Genomic DNA, 23,227 nt, shown 5'->3' on the forward strand with positions numbered 1-23,227 from the left:
ATATATATATATATATATATATATATATTTGGATTTAATCAGTGTCCAGTAATATTTGTAACTTGTCTTTTAAAACAGCAGAGACCATGGTACGTGAAGGTTGAGACATGCAATACCAGTAGGCAGCAGTCCCCAGACAAATTTGTAGTCCTGAGGAGGTGACTATTTCATTCATGTCAGCAAACAGTGGCGCGATCTCCCAGTGAAATAGGCTTTGTGTTCCAAAGTCCCAGCAGAGCAGTCTGGAGAGCTTTCAATCTTACACATAGTTAGAATGGAAAACCTTGCAGAACAAGCAGGGCAGACCAATTCCCAGACTAGGTGCCCATGGCTGCTTGTCGGTTCAAGCAGTGTTTTCTTTGGCCCAGAAGCACGTCAATGAGAGTGGAAGCAATGAACTTGTTAGTGAGACATATAAAAAAACCCAAAACAGTTTTCTTAAACCAGACAGGTAAAACTATGCAAAGACAGGCAGACAAGAGGCTGCTCTATTGAAATCTATAGCTAATACAGAAAGAAAGAACTGTGAGTTTAGACTTTCAGTAAAATAATCTAACTTGCATTCAACATCTTATATTCAAGCAAAAATAAACGTTTACTTCCAGAAAATGCTGAACCAAATACTGATGTTGCAAATGTGCAGCTCTTTATTTTAAAAAATATGTGGAGTATTAAGTATTTCAACTTTGTTAATTAGTTAATTAAATAAAAGCCAACATCACACCATTTGTACAGTTGAGTAGTTCATAGCTAAATGAACTACATATAGAAGCGTTTTCTTTGGTCAGTAAAGAACTGCCAGATGTACTGAAATATGAAATATTTTCAGTTATGTGTCTTCAGTACTGGCTATCCAAAAGTGGAAATCTGAACCATACACATGGTCCTTAATCTATATGTGTATCCCTACTATTACTGTCTTGGCTAGCTTTATGTTTGGCTAAAAATACAAGCATAAAATCAGCTTATAAAATATATGGGTCTACCTGCTAATTATTGAGGTTGTGGGTCTTTGTTTTTTTAGAAAAAATGGACAATTACTTTTCTCCAATGCTTTGAGGGGAATTGGATACAAATGTATTTCTTAAAATACTAGGACTAGATTACAAACATGTCATAACAAAGAATATTTACAGCTAAATATACAATTAGTATCTTTATTAGTCAACCACAGGCTATTGATTACCTGCCAAAAATGGCAAATTCATCCTTTATTTTTTATGTTGTACCATCAAGGAAAGTTGTATTTGTGGAAGTTAATCACCGCAATGTGTGTGAGATATACTGTTGTTCTGCAAGCATCTGCAGTATACTTTGTCCTTCCATTTGCTTTAAAGCGCAACTCCCTGATTGAACAGGCATTGGATGATTTGACAAGCAAGCACTTGATCCCTGTCCAGCTGGAAAGGAATTGTCTTCATCAGCAGCATTCAGCTAAGGATGTCTTTTTAATTTTACTCTTTGTTTGAGTCTCTCCAGATCCTCCCTTCATTTTAAGTACAGAGCTGTGCAGTAGGTATGCCAAGTGGTTTTGAAATATAAATCATAGTCTCTTTTTTCAGATGTTATTGGAAAGAATGTGTAATTTATAACAACATGTTACAGTACAGGATGTTCATGGGTGTCTGCCAACCCTTCCTTTGTAAATTTAATACAATCAAAGTAAGAAAGTGCTAAACTTCACTCAGCAGGTACAACTGGTGTTTTAATACGCAATAGATTTTAAAATTTACATTCCTCACTCAGTTGGAAATGGCTATGCAATTTTTACATAAAAAAAAAAAAAAATCTAACAATACTTGCTACATTTTTTTGTATGTGAAAACATCATAGTGAGAGGTTGCATTTAAAGTAAAGATATGAAAGATATGCAACATGCAGTTCCACACCCAAATGGTACTCTTTAGAGGTTTGTATAGTTATGCAACTGGCTTTAGAAATCACGGCCAATGTCTGAGAACTCTAGATATCTAAAAGCCAAAAAGATCACATGCATGAAACTTTTATTTTGTTATTTTTTTTAGAATTATGACTTCACGGGATCCAGTTTTCAAGTTTATTGACGTATTTAAAATATACTAATTGGACCCATGGGGTATATATGTGGTTTCTCCGATTATTGATTGTTATTTGTTAGATGTGAAGGATTTGCCTCACCTGAAAGGTTCCTTCCGTGTCCCTCATTTGAAATTTGAGGCTCTCATCTACTGTAATTTGTGTTGCTTTTGGTGTGGCTGTTCCACCCTCCTCACAGTATTATGATTGTCCTGTGCATGGCCACACAAAATCGATTTCACAGATCTCTTACAGGGGATTTAGAGGAATGTGCTTATGTGCATGTAAAATCTATGGAACATTACAGTAAATTACCCGTATGTGTTTTGCATTCTAGACAGTTTTAACTCATTATAGAAAGTGTACTGTGATCTAGTAGTTGTAGTTAATAATCAGAGGGTAAACCACGTATTTTAGTCTACTACAGAGGTTCTCAGTACAGTTGGATTTCTTGTTTTTTGTTTTTAAGAAGGGTGAATAGCAATGACAGACCAAAACATCCTGGATAAACGTTAGCCTTAATGTATTTCAAAATCTCTTTTTTCAGTTATATTTTCAAAAATTCAACCCCCAAAAAATGTGTCATTCAAATCTCAAATGTCAATACAGTATATGTGAAGTCTACAACATTTTTCATTTGAGTTACTTGACTTCTCTTCTTATACACCCACACACACACACACACACACACACACACACACACACACACACACACACACATTATAATAATAATATTAGTTTTTTATGAACATGTGTTATAGTTTGATAAACAATAAAACATCACTGATACAAATGAAATGAAACCAGTGTATATCAAATAAACACCAGAAAAGCCCTGGTAATGGTTACTCAATTCATGTTGACTTGACCCCTTTCCCTGTGAAAAGAATAAATAAATAAAATAATCTTCCTACATTTCTGTTGGAGGATTATAACATTCTTGCAAGATTTAAAACAAGATTATAATTAAAAACTGAGAACTGTTCTTGCTTTCCAGATTTAAAGCTATTTAAAGCCATTCCCATGGCTTTCACCTTGCCACACACCTCCCCCTTATGTGCACAGTACACATGCCCGCCATCGGCCACCTCCTCTCTAAAACATATTCCCTTCCCCTCATATTCATCTTTCCTGATGTGGATTGAGGGTGGGTTGGTGATCGGGGCTGCGGTGGAATACTCCTCTCCTCCTCATCCTTGTGCCGGGCTGTGAGGGGCACTCCAGCAGCGGAAATGCTGCTTCCTCCAGACCTGCGGCCAGCAGTGGCAACACTGGCAGTGGAAAGGCTGATAACGGTGTGGCACACTGCAGCCCTGGCAACGCTGGCAGCCGCAATGCTGACAGCAGAAAGGCTGGCTCCTCAGGACCTGTAGCCAGCAGAGACAATGCTGGCAACAGCAATACAGACAGCGGAAATGTTGACTCCTCCGGACACCTTCCCAGGCATTTATAACCTCTGTATAAAAAGGACTTCCAAACTTATGTCCTAAACTTACTTTTACTTAGCTTCCATTTCACCCACAGTGTGTCCACAACACCCTAAACTCACATGGATTATCAAATACCTAGCCAGGCATACATAATAGGTAAAATACAGACAATAGATATCATTTTTGCCAGACTTGTCCAGCTCTGCTTGTCGCGCTGTTGTTCTGTAGAATTGAGCAGCTTTAAGATAAAACATTTTAATTTGGTCATAATTTACAGTAATTAGATTTCTTGTTTAGTTTATATAATTATTAATTAATCTAGTACGGTAAGTAACTGACTGCATGTAGCGTTAGAGGACGAGATTCACAAGATGCAAAACACTGTGTACAATTACAGCTGTTAACATATTAGAGAATAATTCAGTTTGGAAGCAGGCCCATATTTGGGGTAGGGATCTTTTCCATTAAAACACGATTAAATAATCATAAATTGGTGAATATTTACTGTTACATTGCAGTAGATGGAACTCATGACCCAGTTTAGGCTTTCACATCCAATACAGATAAATCCTTTGATAGTTATTTGAACCTAGAAAATATCTGACAGTCACTTTTGGGTATTAAAATATGCCTCCTCAAAGAGGCTCCCGAAAACCCAAAGGATGTGTAAATCTGGTTTAAGGTAAATTAGTCAGAGGAGGTGATTCAGTCTGACTAACATTCTGTGTTATCACATTTTAAAATTGGCCAGAAATACAACTTTTAAGGTAAAGTAATATGTTTGCATTCAACCTACAGTTGAATGCATGTTAATGTGAGTCTCAGATTTGTCCTAGTGCAGGGATGTTCTGGGGGTGTGTCCTATGATAATCTACAATCAAACCCATGCTTGACTCATGCGGAAAAAAGAAAATAAATGACATGCTTTTTTTATTTGGAGCAACATTTTTACTTATTTTAAACCTAAATTCATTTAATATGACATACTTTAAATAATTATCTTTTACATTTGATGGTGTCTATTTTAAAGACTACATTAATACCATGTGCATATTCCCTTTAGGGGAGTTGACACCCTTATTATTGAGATCAGTGATAGTGTAAGGCAGGATTATTAAGATCTGCCACTGCTTAGAACATTCAAAAACACCCAAATTAGTGGTTAAAATAATGGCAGTGTTTATAATGAATTCCAATAGATTAAGAAACTGTACGTATAACAGATATTATGTTGGAAGTCATTGAGTCATCTGATTTATATATTACTCCTTTCTCTCAATTCAATTTTTGTCAAACTACTGAGAAATCAACTACAGTAATAAACAATTGTCTAATGCTGGTATGCTTTTCCCCTTAATTACTTGAAGTGTTTCACTGAAGACATCACAAACATGCTCATAGGTTGCTACACAGATAAATCAATGGAAGAAGTTATCTTGGTCCGGGTGTACGGCAAAAAAACTGAACTCTTTGTAGATCGAGAAAATGAAGTGAGAAGTTTCCAAATTCTGTGGGCCTGAACTCTACTGTACTTTTCAGAATGGCATTTGCTATGAATTTGTAAAGGGCACTGTGCTGGACAAATGGCTGGTGAGACAACCAACCATATACAGGTACAGTATTTGTTTATTTAGTACTGCACTATGTTTCCACCCTTATCTATCTGCAGCAGTAAAGCATGGTATAGATACCTTAAAATGTACAACTGCTTTTCTGTTATACAGATAGTGCATATTCAATACAGAAAACAGACAATGTACTATAGCACTGCCTAATTGCAACGTGCATTTAATAAGTAAACCAATAGTGGCTAATTAATCTTATAATAAAAATATACAGTTACAGCCTCCAACTAGACAACATACAGTACATATCTGCAGTATGTTTTCTTTTAAAATGGTCTGGTTATTTTTACAATTTTTATGGTTGGCGTTGTTACCAGCGGATCTAGTCATTGAACTCCAAAATATGATGGCCTGGTTCAAAGCTGTTTCTATTCTTAGTTGATAAGCTTAATAAATTAAAGAACCCATACTGCTTAATGTGCACAGCCTTTGACTTGATCACAACTCCACCTATATGGCAATTATCCAATCTCACTGACAAATTAAGAAAAGATCAGAGATAGAAAGGGACTGACATTTTCTTTCCCATATGTTTGTTTGTTTACTATGTAGCTTCAGGTCAGCATAAGCTTAATAGGATTTCTGAAGTGAAGTTGGCAACGTGTGCACATATAGTAAGGAGCCATCCAGAGACAGGACAACAGAAAAGACATTTCCTAATAGTTTACAGTACTTTGCTTCCTGACCTTATTTGCTCCTCATCTGCCAGTGTGGTTACATAGGGCAAAACACTGATTTGATTACCTCAGTGGGGCCAAGATACTTATGATAATGAAGTAAACTGTGACCAAAGATCATGGGAATAAAATTTAACTTGATATCTGGGGTTACGAAAGTATTTCATTATCTTTTTCTATTTCTGCATTGTGTGTGGATTTGTAGTATGATACAGAACAGAACTCTGTGAAAGCATTGAGTAAAGAATGTTCTCAAGAAGAGGTGACATTATTCAGACAGGGTCATGGTTGTTTCTGGTCATTATCCTTTAGCCATGCACAGGGATAAATTCACATGCAATTACTCTTAAGGATGTAAAACCAATTACAGACTGTGTAGGGCAACCTGCAAGAGGTCCATTCCAGATTGCTTCCCTGTTGCCTCAGGTGAATGCCTTTGACTAAGACAGTAACCATTATGCAGCATTTTATTTAAACAGAACATACTGTGTCCTTGAAGATTTGCACTTTTGAATTATTAGATATAAAAGCTCTATTAGGCTTACCATGAATATACAAGGCTGCTATAAAGCCTCTTGACCACATTCAGATGTGTTGAGTCCCTGAGGCAACACAACCTATATTTCTAATAATATTTGTATTGTAAGATCTCATCACTGGAATAAAATGATAGTTCTAGTCCCTGGCACTGAAAAGGTTTTGCAATTATTATTTTAGACACCATTATGTGATGATTGTCAACGATTGACTTTCTCTGGTCATTAATCAAATCCTATTAGAACAAAAAGTATTACTTTCTGAGCTTCAGTGTATGAAGTCTGTGAAGACAGAATTGAAATTACAATATAAGTGATACAGCATTTAGAACCTTTATTATCATTTAAACAGACCATGTAACATACTGTCTACAGAGCACGGTATAGCTTTTATTATAGCATCTCAGTGGACAGGAAATGTATACAGCCTGTCATGTTTCAGGCACTAGTTAATAGCTAAAGCTCAAAAGGGAATAAGAATGGATAAATACAATACAACTTGGATGTGTTATATCATCAATAAAACGTTGAACATAATACCACCATTCTCCATTAAAATTAAGCTTAGAAATATATATTTAAACTAAAAAAGACCTGGCAGTGCTTTTATATTTGAGATGAAACAACATTATATTATTTTCAAGCAAAATCTGGAAGTGTCTTCAAGCTCTGAGCATAAAAACAGTGCATCAGGGAGCTTGTCAAGCATTCTCAACACATCCTGACCTACAGCAGCTGATGTTTTTTTTTTGTTTGATTTGTTTTTTTTAGCTATGTAATTTCTCAATTTTTGTTTCAATGCAATGTGTGTGAGTAGGATGCAATGATACGCAAATGTGGCTTAACACAATATAAAACAATGAACAGCTATATCTGTCTACAGTACTCGAAATAAGGTATGTGAGAGGTGTGTTTACACCTGATAAGTACGTCATGGGTGCAGTCCATTTATAAACCAATAAAACATTCAAGAAAAAAAAAAACCTTATGTCCATCTCATTGAAAGGTTGTACACAAATATTTTTTTTATTGTTCCTTGTAGATTAGTTGCAATGGAAAAGGCAAGAATTCATTCTATTAAGCCTGAAAATGGATATCACGTCAAAGCAGTTCTATGGAAGAAGCTCTCCACATACTTGAGTTTAATTAATGCCAGTATGATTGATTCAAGAGTAAGTGAGTGGTAAGTTATTATAAACTAAATCTACACAGCTCAATTTTGAATATGTACTATAATGAAAAGAAGTGTTGAGTTTAAATATTAATTATGCCTTTTACACAAAACGCTAACCAGTGTCATTTATGCTTTGTTTTAACGTTGCACGCTGGGGGATTGGTAGCAACATGTCTTCATGATTGAGGTGGTCTTTGGGGGATTTCATTTGGTTGTGACATACCACTATAACACACACGACAAGTTTCCCAAAGAAGAAATACTATATAGTTCCAGAATCCTTATCAAATCTACTCAGTTACAAAAAAAAAAAAAGCTACTGGAAGGAACAAGCAAACGCTTTTTATTTGATAGCAACGGTAATTAAGTGTTAAAGGACACTGCTGTTATGACAAGTCTGTGACATGGACGGTTTAGCAACAACTTATGTTGTTTGATGATGTAACTGTGAGAAAGTGATATAAGCAGAAAAAATAAAAAGCCCCCAATGACAGAAGTGTAATGGTTGGCTACACAGATTGACACATTATCTCCATGACGTAGTGTCATCTTTTCTGCTACCCTTGTTTAAATTACTCTGTGTTAAGTGGCACACTGCAGGGAATCTATGCCGATGTATATGGGCAGGCAATTTATTTATGACATCATCTAGCCAGCTGGTCTGGGCTGCATTCACATGTACAGTAAACGATTTCATCAAAGATTGTCTCCTGTTTGAAACACATTGTTCATTGGACCAGTAGAAATTTTGTTCTGGACCTCTGTCACAGCAATAATGCAAAGCAATTAGGATACCAATTGGCACTAGCAGAAATGCCAGGACGATCATCAAGTAATTGTAAACTATTTAGTTTTTCTCTTTTGGGGTATTTTTGATTTTGGGGTATTTCTAACTATTATTCTTGATCACTCAAAACAACGATTAGATAGTCATCCATTCCATTAACAATGAGAGGATGAAACTAAGAAAATGGGCAGGAAGGGTAAATAACAAAAATAAATAAATACAGGAGATAGACAATAATGGGGGACTTTTCCCTATCCATGCAGTATGAAAGAAACACCTGCTTAGGAACAATACAAGAATGATGGGCGGAATTGATAGGTCATTACTGGGAGACCTGCCTTGCATGCAATATAAAAACTTCAAGTGGCTAACTAAATCTATTATACAGTAGGTCAAAAATAAGTTCTGGGTAACCATGATCAACCAAATACATACAAAAAGGTTAATTATTAGTTTCTTTAATTTATTTATCACATGCAGACTCTGTTTAGTTCAGGAGTCTTCAATTCTCCTACAGAATTCTACATCACCACATTGCTTTACAGAAAGACAGATTATATATTTGTCTGCTCATTTTTTAACTATACTTGGGTGATATAATGGATTCAATAATATTTAGTTTAGTTACTGAAAGTATCTAGTTTATATAAGAAATGCCAAAGACACTTATTTAACACCAGGCAATAAAAAAAAAATGGTTCAGATGTATCCTCCTGAATTTGCTTGATGTAAAACAAAAAGACCATAAACAGAAATGAATAGTTTAAAAATGAAATCCAGAAGCCAGTGTTTAGGCTCCACACTTGTATGTTTTAGTTTGCTGACCCTCTTCATTAAAAGGTCACGTCAGTCCTGTCAGGCAGGGATTTATGTTTACCAGTCATGCAGCCTGTTTCCGGATTTTGATCTTCAATAGCGGTTTGGGGGGGGGGGGGGGGGGTTGTCTGTACTCAACTGCAATGGCAGGATATTTAATCCGACTGTGTATTCTTTCCATTTACGATACCTACAACCATGGTCATTGTTCCACTCCCCTTAAATAAAGCTTTCTTTGCTGTATTTGTGGTCCACCCTACCTGACTGGTTTAAAAAGCTCCGGTCTGAGCTTAAGGTCCTGCAATAAATAATGAAACTCTATGACCAAAGACAGCGTGTGTGTTACTCAATGGGCCAGATTTTCCAAAATGTCATTGCAAAGGAAAAGCACATCAAATAAACATGCCTAAACAAAAAAGAAAATCATACATTTAATTTCGAGACTTAGGGGGGAGGGGTAGACGAATGAACAGACTGAAAGTCGTTTATTATTTACACTGACGGTTTTGTTCAATGAAAATACATAAAACAGTCAAAACCTCCCAACATTTTATGTCCTGTAGAAGCTAATTTATGCCTAAACTTTTAACATGTTGTATAAAACAAGAATGCTGTACAGTACACCTCCTGGCCTTTCTTGCACATAACAACATTATGTTCCATTGTGCTTCTAGTGCCATACGCTCCTAATGCAGGGTCTACTGTCTTCTATCTCAACTAGAAAGTGCAGTCAAAATGAAGTCTGTTTTCTGATTTTGAAAAGATTGCCATTGACTCTATACAGGATGACAGGTAACACAAATATGATATACAGTAGGCTGCAGGTCTAAAACATGCATCTGGAAACATATTATGCTCTGCAACCAATTTAGTTAGCTGAAGGAACTGTCAAAAAACAATATACAGCGAGTGGGTAGAAGTTAGTTTGCCTTTCCATAAGCTCTACATGTAAAGTAATGGTGCCGTAGCTTATAGCAAAAATCTAATCAAGATAGTCGAGTCCACAAAATGTAATGTATTTCTGTATGTTGAGATTCTGGTAAGTCTGAACTCCTGCACGCAATTCTAGGGTTTCCAGCTACACTTGCAAACAAAGGTTAGTTTTCCCTCTGATGTACTACCTGTTTTTGTCTTTTTTGACAAAACCTGGCATGGATCTTTCACCTGGGGCTTAATGGACAGAGCATCCTGTAAATTAACTCACTCTACTGCATAACCTTTCAATGTATGCAACAGTGGAATGTACCAGCTAGAGTTTGAAAAGTAAAGACTGAATTAATTAATGAAATAGAAGTTCTGCACACTCTGAGGGGACTAGAATTGATTCATTTTTACAGGTTGACATTGAGGTCCAAGAAATCCTTTATAATTTCATAAACATAGTCAGTACAAAATAATAATATTTCTCCTGGTCAGTGTAATAATAATAATAATAATAATAATAATAATAATAATGATAATAATAATAAACTATTAAACATAATTGATACTGTAATATTTGTTGAAAGTTTCTCACATTTTAAAAACAGAATTTTTAGCATTTTGAATAATATATGCTGAAACTTTATGGAAAATCAAAAGCACACTGAATATTATAATGGATTCTCATCTGATTATATAATTCACAAATATGCATAATTTCTTATTTTAAAGAATATTAAATAAAATACTTTATTCTTTAAAATAAGATGCATAAAAGGCACCATTTCAGAAGTGAAGTGCTTGCATATTTTTTGAACAAATACTACAAGCAGCTGCTCAAAGGATATTCTGGGACCAGAACTTAGAAGAAAGCTGGATTCAAGTCAACATACATTTTGAAATCCGATGACATGTTCAAAAAACAGAAAACAAATATGAAAATTAACAGTGGGCATCTTGATGAAATAAAGTGTAATTACAGCTTGCTTTCTGTGCAAGGGTCACAAGTTAAAGGAGTCTTCTAGGCAGTACAAAGTAAAAAAATTCAAAGCTTGCTGAGATGATTGCCTTATCAGTCAAACGTTCACTTTTATTTACTTTAGCTGCGGCTCTGAAATATTAATGCCTGCATCTGAAGTCAAGCCGTACCAGAAGAAAGTATCTGTTTTAGCTCATTAGCTAACAGAGACATAAAACTATTTCATATTTTCTTTGTGTTCTAAAAATCTTCTGCAATTAACTAACAGAGTGCCATCAATTACCTGAAAACCAGACCAGGTAGGTTTTCAAGTCTTGAGCATTATTAAACATTGGGATACAGTGGTAGTTATAGGACTTTTCTCTTTCAAAAGACTACTAATTCTAACCAAAAAAAAACTTCTTTACAAAACTTTAGTATGTATAAATGGCAACGGACTACATAGAACTGTGATCCAGTAGTCCCTGTTATATCTTCATCCAAAACAACATTCAGAAAGATGGTCTATCGGGTAAGATTTTAGGTTGTGGTCCAGGGTGCTTCCCTGCGGTTCTTTGAATTTTAGCCCAAAGGCAGGTGCTTAGTAAGTGTCCCCCTAGCTGTGATGAGTTTGCATTGTATGATCCAGGGAACATAAGGTGGTTAGTGCCTGGTAAAGACCACCCACACAAGAAAGTGAGTCCGAATTCAATAAAAAGTAAAGCACTGATACAGCTGCACTGCTATTAAAATAACATGGCTTTGTGTTATCAGAATGGTTACAGCTGTAAAATTCAGAAAAGCTTAAGATACATACTGTAATTGTATGGGCTCCTATAAGGACTTCTGTATTTTAGATATTATCTTTAATTATGTTTAACATTGTAATATGGTGACTTTAGCCATTACCATTACATCTACCCAATCTGTCATGTTTGCATGAAGGCAGACTGACAGACCCCACTGTCACTGGAAAATCAATGACCAAGGATCAATCCTTTAAAGCCATACCAAACCCTAACTGGACTTCCACACAAATAAGCCTGTTATCTAATGTAATTGTAATGAACTACAGCAGTTGACTGAGTTGAGTAATATATTGCACGAAACAAAATGCATTCATTAAGCTCCTGAGTTGTAAGAGGAGATTCATCACTGGCTTCGATCCTACATTATGTCTAAGATGCAGCCAGTGCAGTTGTCTTTATGGCTTGAGACTCTGTTTCGATCCTCATTCACAATATACATGGTCTCCCTTAAAATTGCTAAAACAGATTTTTACACAGTATATTACCGATAACTGTATGTAATAATGTTAATAACTTGATCTTAGCTGTTCTAAATATTTAGTCCCTCTAGTGACTGGTTAATTCAGATTCCATTGGGCAGAAATCAGTGGTTTAGCTTTTCACCTTGTACAGTAAATGTAAATAGTTTAAATGTAAATGTCTCAATACAAAAAAATGAATAATGGTGAAATAATTCTTTGAACCAACTGTAAGATGTTTCAGTCAGGACAATCTCACGTTAAATAACCACCTTTAATATAATAGAAAATCTTACACAGTTCCAAAAACATTAAACCCTAACTAACAATGGGTGTATAAAAATATAAATAAAAAAGTATTTGGAGCACAGCCTCATCCCTTGAAGCATGCCAGTACCGCCTGCTAAAAAACAACATTAAAATAATAAATCTATGAGACGTGTTCATCCCGGTGAACAAAACTGATTAGGCATAGGAGCATCCTATACTCCCTGTCTCACAGAGGAAGAGGCTGTGAGTTAGGTGGTGGTGGTTGAGGAGGAGGTGTTAATTCCATAACACTGCAAGGGTTTGTGAAATAGATATATATATATATATATACCCCTTAGTTTAATTAGAACTGCTGATAATAGGCTTGTAGATTAACCAATGAACATAGTAGGCATTTATACTGTAGCTGTCCTGCCTGCAACCTCGCAAGCTTTCTAATAACAACTAACTTGTAATGAGTATGTAACAAAGTTAAAAACGAGGTTTCAAGGCTGATCAATATCAGCCTTGGGGTTTATGTACCTTTATAAGGCCACAAGAGGAGTATAGGTACTGTGTAAATACTGCACGTGCTTCTTCTTAAAACATGTTTCTGAAGCATTTTTTCTTGCATCGAAGCTCATAAATATTATCAAAACAGCCTTTGGGCAGCAAGAATGCAGAGTAGCCCTTTATAACAGTCCCTGGGCCCCGATCGCATCAAGACATCAGGAACACAATGGTCAGATTTCTTTTTTTGTTTTTAAATACAAGGTTTTATGTCTAGTAATGAACTGCACACGATATCCTAAAAAAAACAACAACTGCAATTAAAATGTGCAGTAAACATGGGTTTTGGGTGTAGCAAGGAAATTGGAGTCTTTACTGAATAACACTAAAATAACCGCTGTAATTCAAGTTTTCTGTTGAGTGAGATTCTGTAGCAAAGAGTCTTTCCTGCTTTCATTGTACCACTGATTTCACAATGCTTTAACCATTTCAGGATGGAAACCAGTTTTAACATTTACTTATGTGCAATAGTTTAATAGTATGTAAATAATATGAAACTATTTTTTTTTGTTGCTTTTTTTTTGCTTTACTGCAATTAATAAGCATATGTATATATATATATATATATATATATATATATATATATATATATATATATATATATATATATATATATATATGTATTAATTATTAATGTGTTTGTTTGATTTAAAACTATATTTATTTTAACAGGGTACAGTAGTCCCTTCCCGACCGGATATTTTAATTTGGGGCTATGACGTACTCAAAAATTGAGTAAAAACTTTAGTCCCAAAAATTTTGTTCCAATCAAAATCATATCATAACATTTCTACTTTTGGAATGCAGGGTGAGTTGTTTTTTTTTAACTGGAATACAGAGATGTACCGTCTCATTTACAAAGTTGCCCTGGGAAAAAAAAAAAAAGTATTTTATATTTAAAGGCTGCACTTGACTTTTTCTTTGTCAAAATTATTTTCCAGTTCAGAGATGAGAATCTGACTCAACTCAAGATCTGACTACAAAATGCCAGTGGCGCCTCAGATCAAATAGACCATCCTGGGATATTCAGGACACACAGCAGAATCTTTGGTCTTGCTTATTTATCTAGATCAAAGAAATCACCCCACAAATTCAAACATAGTATTGTTTTGATTTTTCACTGGGAAAATGTTTTATTTACACGGGCTGCTATGGATAGATCCTTTGGTGCCTCCTGTAAGGTAACCTGTGGGTTTAGAGAACACAGTACAGTATCACAACTTTGAATTGATGTAACAGTTTATAGTTTTAGATTTCTTTGACAATGCACTGATGCTTTATCAAATTATACCTTGTACATCACTTATAAAATCATACCTTGTACATAACACTATAATAAACTATAATACTAACTAGACCAATGTTTCAACTAGTGCTAGTGCCTTCATCTGTGTAAGACGCCAGCTGTGTTTTTATACTAGTCTCCTATATAAAGCTGGCTCCTTATAATCTTTTACATGAAAATACTCAATGATATAGTTCTACAGGCAAACCAAATGCCTTAAAATCAAATTCATGTACCATAAAAAAAAAAAAAAAGTTTTGACATGAATATGTAAATATGATGCAGCAGTACAGTAAAACCACTCAAATAAAGGACAGTGTTTGATATGCATCACTTTACAGTTTATATTCACATAGAAACCTGGCAGCAGAGCAGTCGAAGGGCTACTTTCTGAAATTGTACTTCATATACCACTCTGAGTTACCGTTTATATTGTATATCTTATATAGTTGCATTAAAAAAGATTGCAGGGGTAAACCAGCATTGTTTTTCTTGTTGTTGGTTGTGTTAGTTTTTTTTTTGTGGCTTTTGCATCAAGACATATCCGTATTTTGTTTTCCCTTGCTACCATGTGTGCTAGATTTCCACCTCTTCAATCATTACGAGTGAATGCAAGTAATATAAATAGTCTTACTGTATTTGATAAAACCTTGTACATCACATTTTTAAACTGCTGTGTGCCACTGGCTGTGCCAGTGCTCCAATATAGATAGTGGCTACCCATGTCATAAAAGACAAAGAATCAATAGGGTTAACAAAGAATCAGCGTTCCTTCCACAGGGTTAATATAACATACTACTGGGTGTTCTGAGTTGGCTGTACAGTCTTCCTTGTGGATACAATCTGAGAGATTCAAGGTTTTTATATGACTAAGGGAGACTCTAGTCTCCAAGTACACTATGTTATGTAGATATAGCTGTTATGTGACACATGCCTTAAAGTCCTGGATTTCCACTGACTGAATCAGTCGTTCTTGGTAAGCTGCACAGTTCATCAATGGGAGTCTTTGTGATGTGTGCTCATCCAAACTGTATTGTGTCCTGCTATTGCAGGATAGCAATATTTGGAATTCCAATTAAAGTGAATTGCAGAGAGATCAAAGTTGTCATATAATATAAACTAATTCATTATCAGTGGTCTATTTGTATGTACTAGTACTTATATTAAATGTTGTAAAGGCTTCTTTGCAACACACTATGTAATTGCATTGTAGTTTTTAAGGGGGTTTTAAGGGTTATCACCTGGCAGGCAATTGTTTTTGTTGTGTGGAATATTTTTATTTTTATTTTCTGAAGTTAATGCAATTTGGTCTAACAGCGTTTATGGAAATATATTAAAAATGACAAGGGATTCAGTTAACCTAAATGTCATTTTCAGTCCAGTACCGGTTGACTGTGTGGTACAGCTGGTATTCTCGTAGTTCTATAATGTTATTGTACATTTAATTCCATGTTTGTGATGGTGTGAAATGTAAAGATTATTTTGCAGTTCTGCAAGGTGGTGCTTGAGTGTACAACTGAGGTCAACACAGAACTTGACATAGCAGAATACATACATGCTAACCTGACAAGCTATTGGCATTAAGAGAAGCATGTGTACTCAACAAAAATATATTGAAAATAAGTACTTAGGTGTGATAACAAAAGATTATCTCTCTTAGATCCTTGTTTTAATATGAAAACCCCCTTCCATTCATTATTAAAGGCTGAAGAATAGTCACAAGGACACACTGCAACTCATACATATGTCTAAATTACAGGAGGCGGGATTGTACTTGCCCAAAGCCAGTTATTTAATTCTTAATCAATACTGCCCATGTACAAGACATTAAATGATGTTTTCCGATTTGCAGTAGCTACAATGGTATACCAGTGGTGCTGCAATAAACTAGATTGTTCAGCAGATGGCACTAGATTGTGGTACTACTTTAGAGCGAAATCTTCAAAATAGGTTTTAGTGATACTGGCTTTGCACTTGATAGTTCTTTATGTAAACTCTTGTTCCATGTTTTTCTTGGAAACAGGCAGCAACAGATTAACCTTTTGCACCTCAATAAAAAGAAAGCTATATTCCATGCTAGACTAATGAAAATAAGCTTTGACCTGACTTGTCTACTAAGAAGCGCAAGAGGTCTTAACTACTTTTTACAGTAACAGTTAGAAACTTCCCCTGTAACTGCGACAACCATGAAAAAAAAAAAAAGATCTCTGGGGGGATTTAGCAAAAGCTTATTTATCTTACTTCTTGTGACACTCCAAAGATCACAAGAACATGGTAAGAACAACAGATACCAACACCAATGTTTCCCTGGCACCATTGGGTCTCTGGATGCTCTTGAACTTCTAACGTTGTCTACGATATTTGTTCGTCCAGGTCCAGTTTAGGCTTAGAAAAAGCATGTTAAAAGGTTGAGGGGGTTCAGTAACCAATTAGGATCGTCTTAAATGTCTCATTGTCCAGCCTGTCTATCAAGACAGTATTAGCTGTAAAGGCTTTTCTCTATTTTCTTTTGTCCGGTTGACATGTGTTACATGTTATAGTTTACAGGTGAATGTGTAAAACCACTGACACACTAAAGTACATATTTACCTAATAAACCAGCTATATGATGGAATAGAACTCCTATAGCTGTTTAATATATTTAAAATACTTGCTTTGCCTTGACCCACTCCAATAAAACCCTGTCATTCTTAGTGATTAGATAGATTTATACCATTTTAATGATGTTACCTTGAAAAGTACTGCAGTCCTTCACTCATGTATAGACAGAAAGATAAACCAATCTATAGGAAAAATAAAACATGACAATTCTGAGAACTGTGTGGGAATGCATATATACAGTGGTAGAAATTAACATTTAAAAAACATGACATTGTATAAAATGTTTTTTGTAAATGTATAGTATCTCACGTCATTCATTTGTGTAAATGCAATCCAGAATATAAGCTTGTTGAGTTTCACAATTATAATAAGCGAATGGGTTAAAAGATTATTCTTTTTCATATCACATAACTGTTCTCTGACTTTTTTTAACATTGTTGGTAAAATAATGAAATAAACATTTTTTTTTTTAAAAGTGATGTAATTAAAACATAAGCTTGTAATAAGAGTGCAGTGTATGGGTACGGCTTCAGGAATAGAAAGGATATTAATTTGCAATTTAAACTGAGACAATTCAGCATTATTAGAAAATCATTGTTGCTTTATTGTAGTTGCAAATCTATGCAAATAAACCATACAAGCCATGAATCGTAAATTAATAAGCAATTGCAGGGTAGGAAATGTCTCTAATTACTCTGTAACAGCTAAAGCTTGCTGGATGCTCCGTTTAAGCTGTTACATGCAATTTTTTTTCTTTTTTTCTCTATCAAACCAACAGCAACAGAAGAAAAAAGCAGGGAAAGCATCCTGACTAATCACTGCTTGTTGCAGGTGTGCGGAGTATCTATCAGAGTAAATATATAAATACATTTAGGATGGGTCGAGGTTATACATTTACACCTGATAAAATGCCTGCTGTTGCTCAATATTTGTTGTACCTGTTGACATGTCCAGGTTCACAATTAAGAACGCACTGGGTGAGTTATAAAGTTACTGGGCCATTGCACTGCTGATGTGGAAAAACATTCATAACGAAATTGATGCAGTTTTCATCCTCATTAAAACATATGTACAAGGATATGCTGAGAAAGACAAAAGGAGAGTGTGCTTTTATAGATCAATCCATCACACAATCAATCCATATTAATTCTTAATGATGGGTCCTATATTGTCAGTGTGGCATTTCACATACTCCCTTATTCCCATATTAGATTTGCATACACACACATATTATACTTGCATACGTTTACTTCTATATTAATAATATTGGTACAATATGTATTAATTGTGTAAAATAAAATTGCATCTTATGCAGTTATGCACTCTCACATAAAGGTTATGGAAAATCTGAACTCCGAATGCATATGGAGCAAATCATCTTTGGTCAGGCATGAAAGATTTGTTTGAAAAGCATATTAACATTTTCCAATACTGGGCAGATACAGAGCAGTGCAAAGGCTACAGAAAATTGTTGGATCTAAAGTGTCTGCATTAGGTGGAGTTTGTAAGCTCCACATGTAGAGTGATGGAAAACACAGATTATTTCAGTCAAAGTACAGCAACAATGTAGCCTGGTGCTTTGTTTCCAGCTTTCAAAGGCGTTTGTTCTTTGATAAGGCCCCGGAAATTGTTAACGACATGCTGGTGGGAACCTATGGAAAAGAATACACTTTCTGTCAATTGTGTTGTTCTTATCCCCAGAGCGGTGTTGGTGGGTGTGGGAATAACGTGCATTCTGTGTGTTCTGTTGCACCGAGATAGCATTCAGAGCCCAGGGCAGAGAACAGTTAGCATTCAGACTAGGGAGCCGCAGGCTATATGCAGTTGTATTGTGCATAAAGATGGACAATGCAACACTATATTTGGTTGAACAACAAAGAACTGCAGCAAGATTTGATAGTAAGGGTTTGGCAGGAAGACTGGCAGTGTGTGTGTGTGTGTGTGTGTGTGTGTGTGTGTGTGTGTGTGTGTGTGTGTGTGTGTGTGTGTGGCTTTGGTGCATTCTGGGAAATGTTTGATTATTAGGTATTTTAGAACAATGCCACACTTACAGTGTGGCCGCTTCAAACTAATGGCAAAAAACAGAGTAGAAACTTAATTGGTCAATATTATGAATGGTCCGCCCCAGCCCCCCCCCCCCTCCCAAAGTTTAATCTTCCAGTTCAAGATTGCTTAGCAAGTTTCATATACTCAACAGCAAAAGGCTCTGTGGCATACTTATTTTCCAAAGATTGAAATCCCAGATGTCGATTAATAATTTGGAGCTGAGCGCCTAAATCTCTGTGTACAGATAGATTCTTTGCAGTCTTGAAGCATGAATATGATTTTGACAATTACCAAATACATTATTATGAATGGGATAGAGTGCAGGAACTATGTTTGGCACAGTGTGTCTATGGTAAGCCTATATCACTACAGCCCTGCTGGCATGTTTAGTTGGATTTTATAAAACAAGACCATTTTATAGTCATGAGTACACTACTGTACTAAAGCTTCTTGAAATAGAACAGTTTTCTCAAGCTAAAACTTTAATCAAAATGTTTTTAAATCACAAAATGCTGGTACTGTGTGGAATGTGTCTAAGCTTTTCAGCACAATTATCACAGAAATTCTGGGGATAAAAATGTATGGAATATAATTGTAAAATGTAAAATTATGATGCAAAATAAACATCATAAACTCAGTGACTTAATATATATTTCTGCATGTATATACACATTTGTATGTACCTTAATTGTTACTATATAATATGCACACTGTATATAATGCAGAACATGTGTCTAATGCGCATCCTGTGTATAAAAGGCATGATGGAGCGGTCGTAGGGTAACATGTACTGTTCCTCTTGTAAAATATGCGCAACACATATTATATAGATTACCATATTATATCGCCTTTACCCAAGTATTCTGCACATAACTCAGCATTTATAGATTCTCTTAAAAATATGCAAAGGGTGCATGGTATATTAAAAACATTACAGGTATATGTATTTAGTAACACATTGATTGGTATGATCCAACTACTGTAATTAGTAATGTGACAGCAGATATCTATATATTAACATACAACTATATACATATATATATAGTTGTATGTTTATATATATATATACACACACACACATACATACATACATATATAGTTGTATGTTAATGTATAGATATATATGATATTTAAAGGCCAGCTACTTGTAAAGTCAGTTAAGTATTGTATTTAGAAATGTTTGAAAAGCATTCTGTTGCAATACTGTGCTTGCTATCAGGCTTTTTATCTTTGATTAAGCAGTTACTATTATTTATTTATTTATTTATTTATTTCTTAGCAGATGCCCTTACCCAGAGGGACTTACAGTTGTATACACATCAAGAATTACAGTACAATTAAGAGCAAGATACAAAATACAGTGACTTCAGTCCTAATAAGAGCAAATACAAAACACAGTACGATTTGATATCAGGGCAGTTCAAGAGCAGATAACAGTGTTGATAGTTACATGAGGGTTACGTACGAGTGCAAATGAAATACAAGATACTACAGATTGGGTTAAGTGCAGGATTAAATGCAGCAAAAAAAGGGAGCAGATAAGTGCTAGTTAAAGTTCATTAAGGCAGAGTGCTATATTGTCCAGAAGGGAAGAGTTGAGTTTTCCAGGTGTTGTCTGAAGAGGTGTGTTTTGAGGAGGCCCCGGAAGGTGGTCAGGGACTGGGAAGTCCTGACATCCGTAGGAAGGTTGTTCCACATTGCGGGGCGAGGGTGGAGAAGGAACGGGATCTGCAGGCAGCTGACATTTATCCATAATTGTAGTTACCATATCAGTTATTAATCCATTATTAATGAAGGCAAACATAAATACGTAAACAGCACGTATTACCATGTACAGTATTATATGAAAATAACACTACTGGATGCAAAAAAACTGAATATATTGTAGACACCAGATGTATTGTATGGAGTGTTTATGAAATGGTTGCATTTTGTTACTTTCACTGGTAACTAAAGCGAGCATTCACGTTTTAATTAGTTAAAGAAAATGAGAGCTGTACAGCTGGTTTAAAAGACACTGACATTCAACTGACTATTTACCTTATTTTAGGCATAAAGCTAAACCATTATTAGGGCCAATCTGGTTCTGTGGAAACAGCCATTCATGTGTTCATGGTAAATTATTTTTGTATGAAATATGCAGAGTGATTACTAGAAGAGTAGTTTTATTTTGCAAAAAAAAAAAAACTTGGATGCATAATCATAATATGCAAGTAACATTTCTATATTAATGCAGTGTGCTTTGATGTAGAAAATATTAGATCTATAGTACATTTGCTAGACCTGGCTTCATTCATGGTAAAATGTGTGGTGCTAAACAGCACTGTACAAGCTAAGAACTAGACTGCTTTAACACAATGCATGGTAGAAGTGGTTTTAAATGTTCACTTGTCGAATATTTACCTACCAAAGGGAACTGCGATTTGGAATTTTTTGTTTCAACAAAGAGGTTTCCTTTCTTTTTAATCTCGAGTAAGATGCAGCCACGAGACACGAGGCATTAGTATGTAGTGCAGAAAATGTTTATCATCTTGTACTGCATTTTCAATGAAAGTTATTTCCTTTGGGAGAAGCAAAAAGCTGAAATTAATAATTACTGTAGAACACAAAATTATAAGCACAATCCTTGTAATAAATTTTTCAATAATATTGGATGATTAATTTAACATTGTGCCCTATTTTCTGATATAAAATCAAAGAACTAAGTTTAATGTCAAGCAGATATGATTTCTTTTTTTTTCGCATGGGAGTAAAAATCAATAGTACACACTTCACAATTTTAAGAAATGCATGTTTTCATAGCAATGATTGGCAAGGGCAATAGATATTATATAGTTTACCCAAAAATAAGTGACTGTTAATTTTGTATTTACGGTTGTTCACAGTTCACCGTATATGTATACATATATAGTCTTTCACCGTTGACGGTTGTATTTGAAACCATCTTGAACAGGTAAAGATCAAGTCAAGGTCAAGTTACCTTATTTTGTGCCCAGCAAAGGCAATGTGCTGCGTTTGGTCATGTGAAGCATTTCATCGTTTTGTCAAAATTATCTTTTTAGTTATCATAAATCAACAGACTACTTTTGTGCTGCTGTGCCTTTAAGTTAATTTTTACTGTTCTGGAAACAGAAATGCTACCAAAAAGTAACATTAAGAAATGTCTTGTTTGAAACCTAGACTGATTTGAAAGAGATTTCCATTTAATTACATCAGCAGCAGAACAAAATGAAACCTATTTGAGTCAGGACAGGTAGGACTTGCAGACTGGCAGAAAGCAATAAGCCAATAAGAGACCCTGTCAATGCCAGCCCCCTTTCTTTACTACATGCTGTTGATTTTAGTTTAATGTTATGTATCTGGTTTTTGGATTTGATTAAAATAAGCACACAACCTGTGTGCTTTCCCTTTCTCATCCCTGCTTCACATCTACTGTGGTTAAAATAATGCAACCTGTAATGGAGTCTTGCTGTACCAACAAGCATCAATCCCTTTAACTGTGAAGCAAATATCACGCTCTGAGAAGTCAATTAGGAAAGGAAACGTTTCCCTGATGAGCCATTGTCATATTACAGAGAAATCTGGAATTCCTCCTGAGGACTTGTTTTTTTGCTTTTATTTGTTGATGCCAAGTAGTGGTTGGCAGTCAAGTAAGAGATTATCTCTGTAGTTCAAAACTCTGCCACTCCACCTCACTCTCTCCCTCCTTCTTCTCTCACTAATCACTTGAACCAGAAATGTGCTTCCTCTCGTGCGCTATCCTGGCAACATGCCAGGGCTTTAATTTGCCCTTCTGAGTTTCTTTTCATCATCGATCCCAAAACGATTGCTTTTGCACCTGGAAATCACATAACTGTGATTTTAGTTTTCAAAAGGGAACACTAGTTTTACGGTTGTCAAATGGTGACAATATTTAACCGTGTTACTCGTTTGACATAGATTTATAAATGTTAGACTTGCTAGATGTCTAGTAATCTAAGAGTAAGCCTCCTGTTTATTTTTATGCATACTTACACTTCAATCAGTAGTAATCCCAAGAGGAATATGTAACATGACTCCAACTCTCCTCCTTATTAATTTTAGACCAAACACGCAAATAAAACTAATAGAATAAAATAGTGCTCCTGGAAGGTTTGCCACAATTAACTGCTGTCAATCATAATTGAACTTCCAAATCTTAGTGGATAGAAACACTAAAGAATTGTTGTAAAACAGAGGGTACAGTAACCC

At 35.2% G+C, this 23,227-nt stretch overlaps 1 pseudogene; it reads left to right on the forward strand.

Annotated features, from left to right (window-relative positions):
• The first annotated feature begins 3,287 nt into the window (after positions 1 to 3,287).
• The window catches only part of LOC121330103, a 72,882-nt pseudogene continuing 52,942 nt past the window's right edge, over positions 3,288 to 23,227 (forward strand).

The sequence above is a fragment of the Polyodon spathula genome, chromosome 17 (genome assembly GCF_017654505.1).
Source record: "Polyodon spathula isolate WHYD16114869_AA chromosome 17, ASM1765450v1, whole genome shotgun sequence".
Taxonomy (NCBI): Eukaryota; Metazoa; Chordata; class Actinopteri; order Acipenseriformes; family Polyodontidae; genus Polyodon; species Polyodon spathula.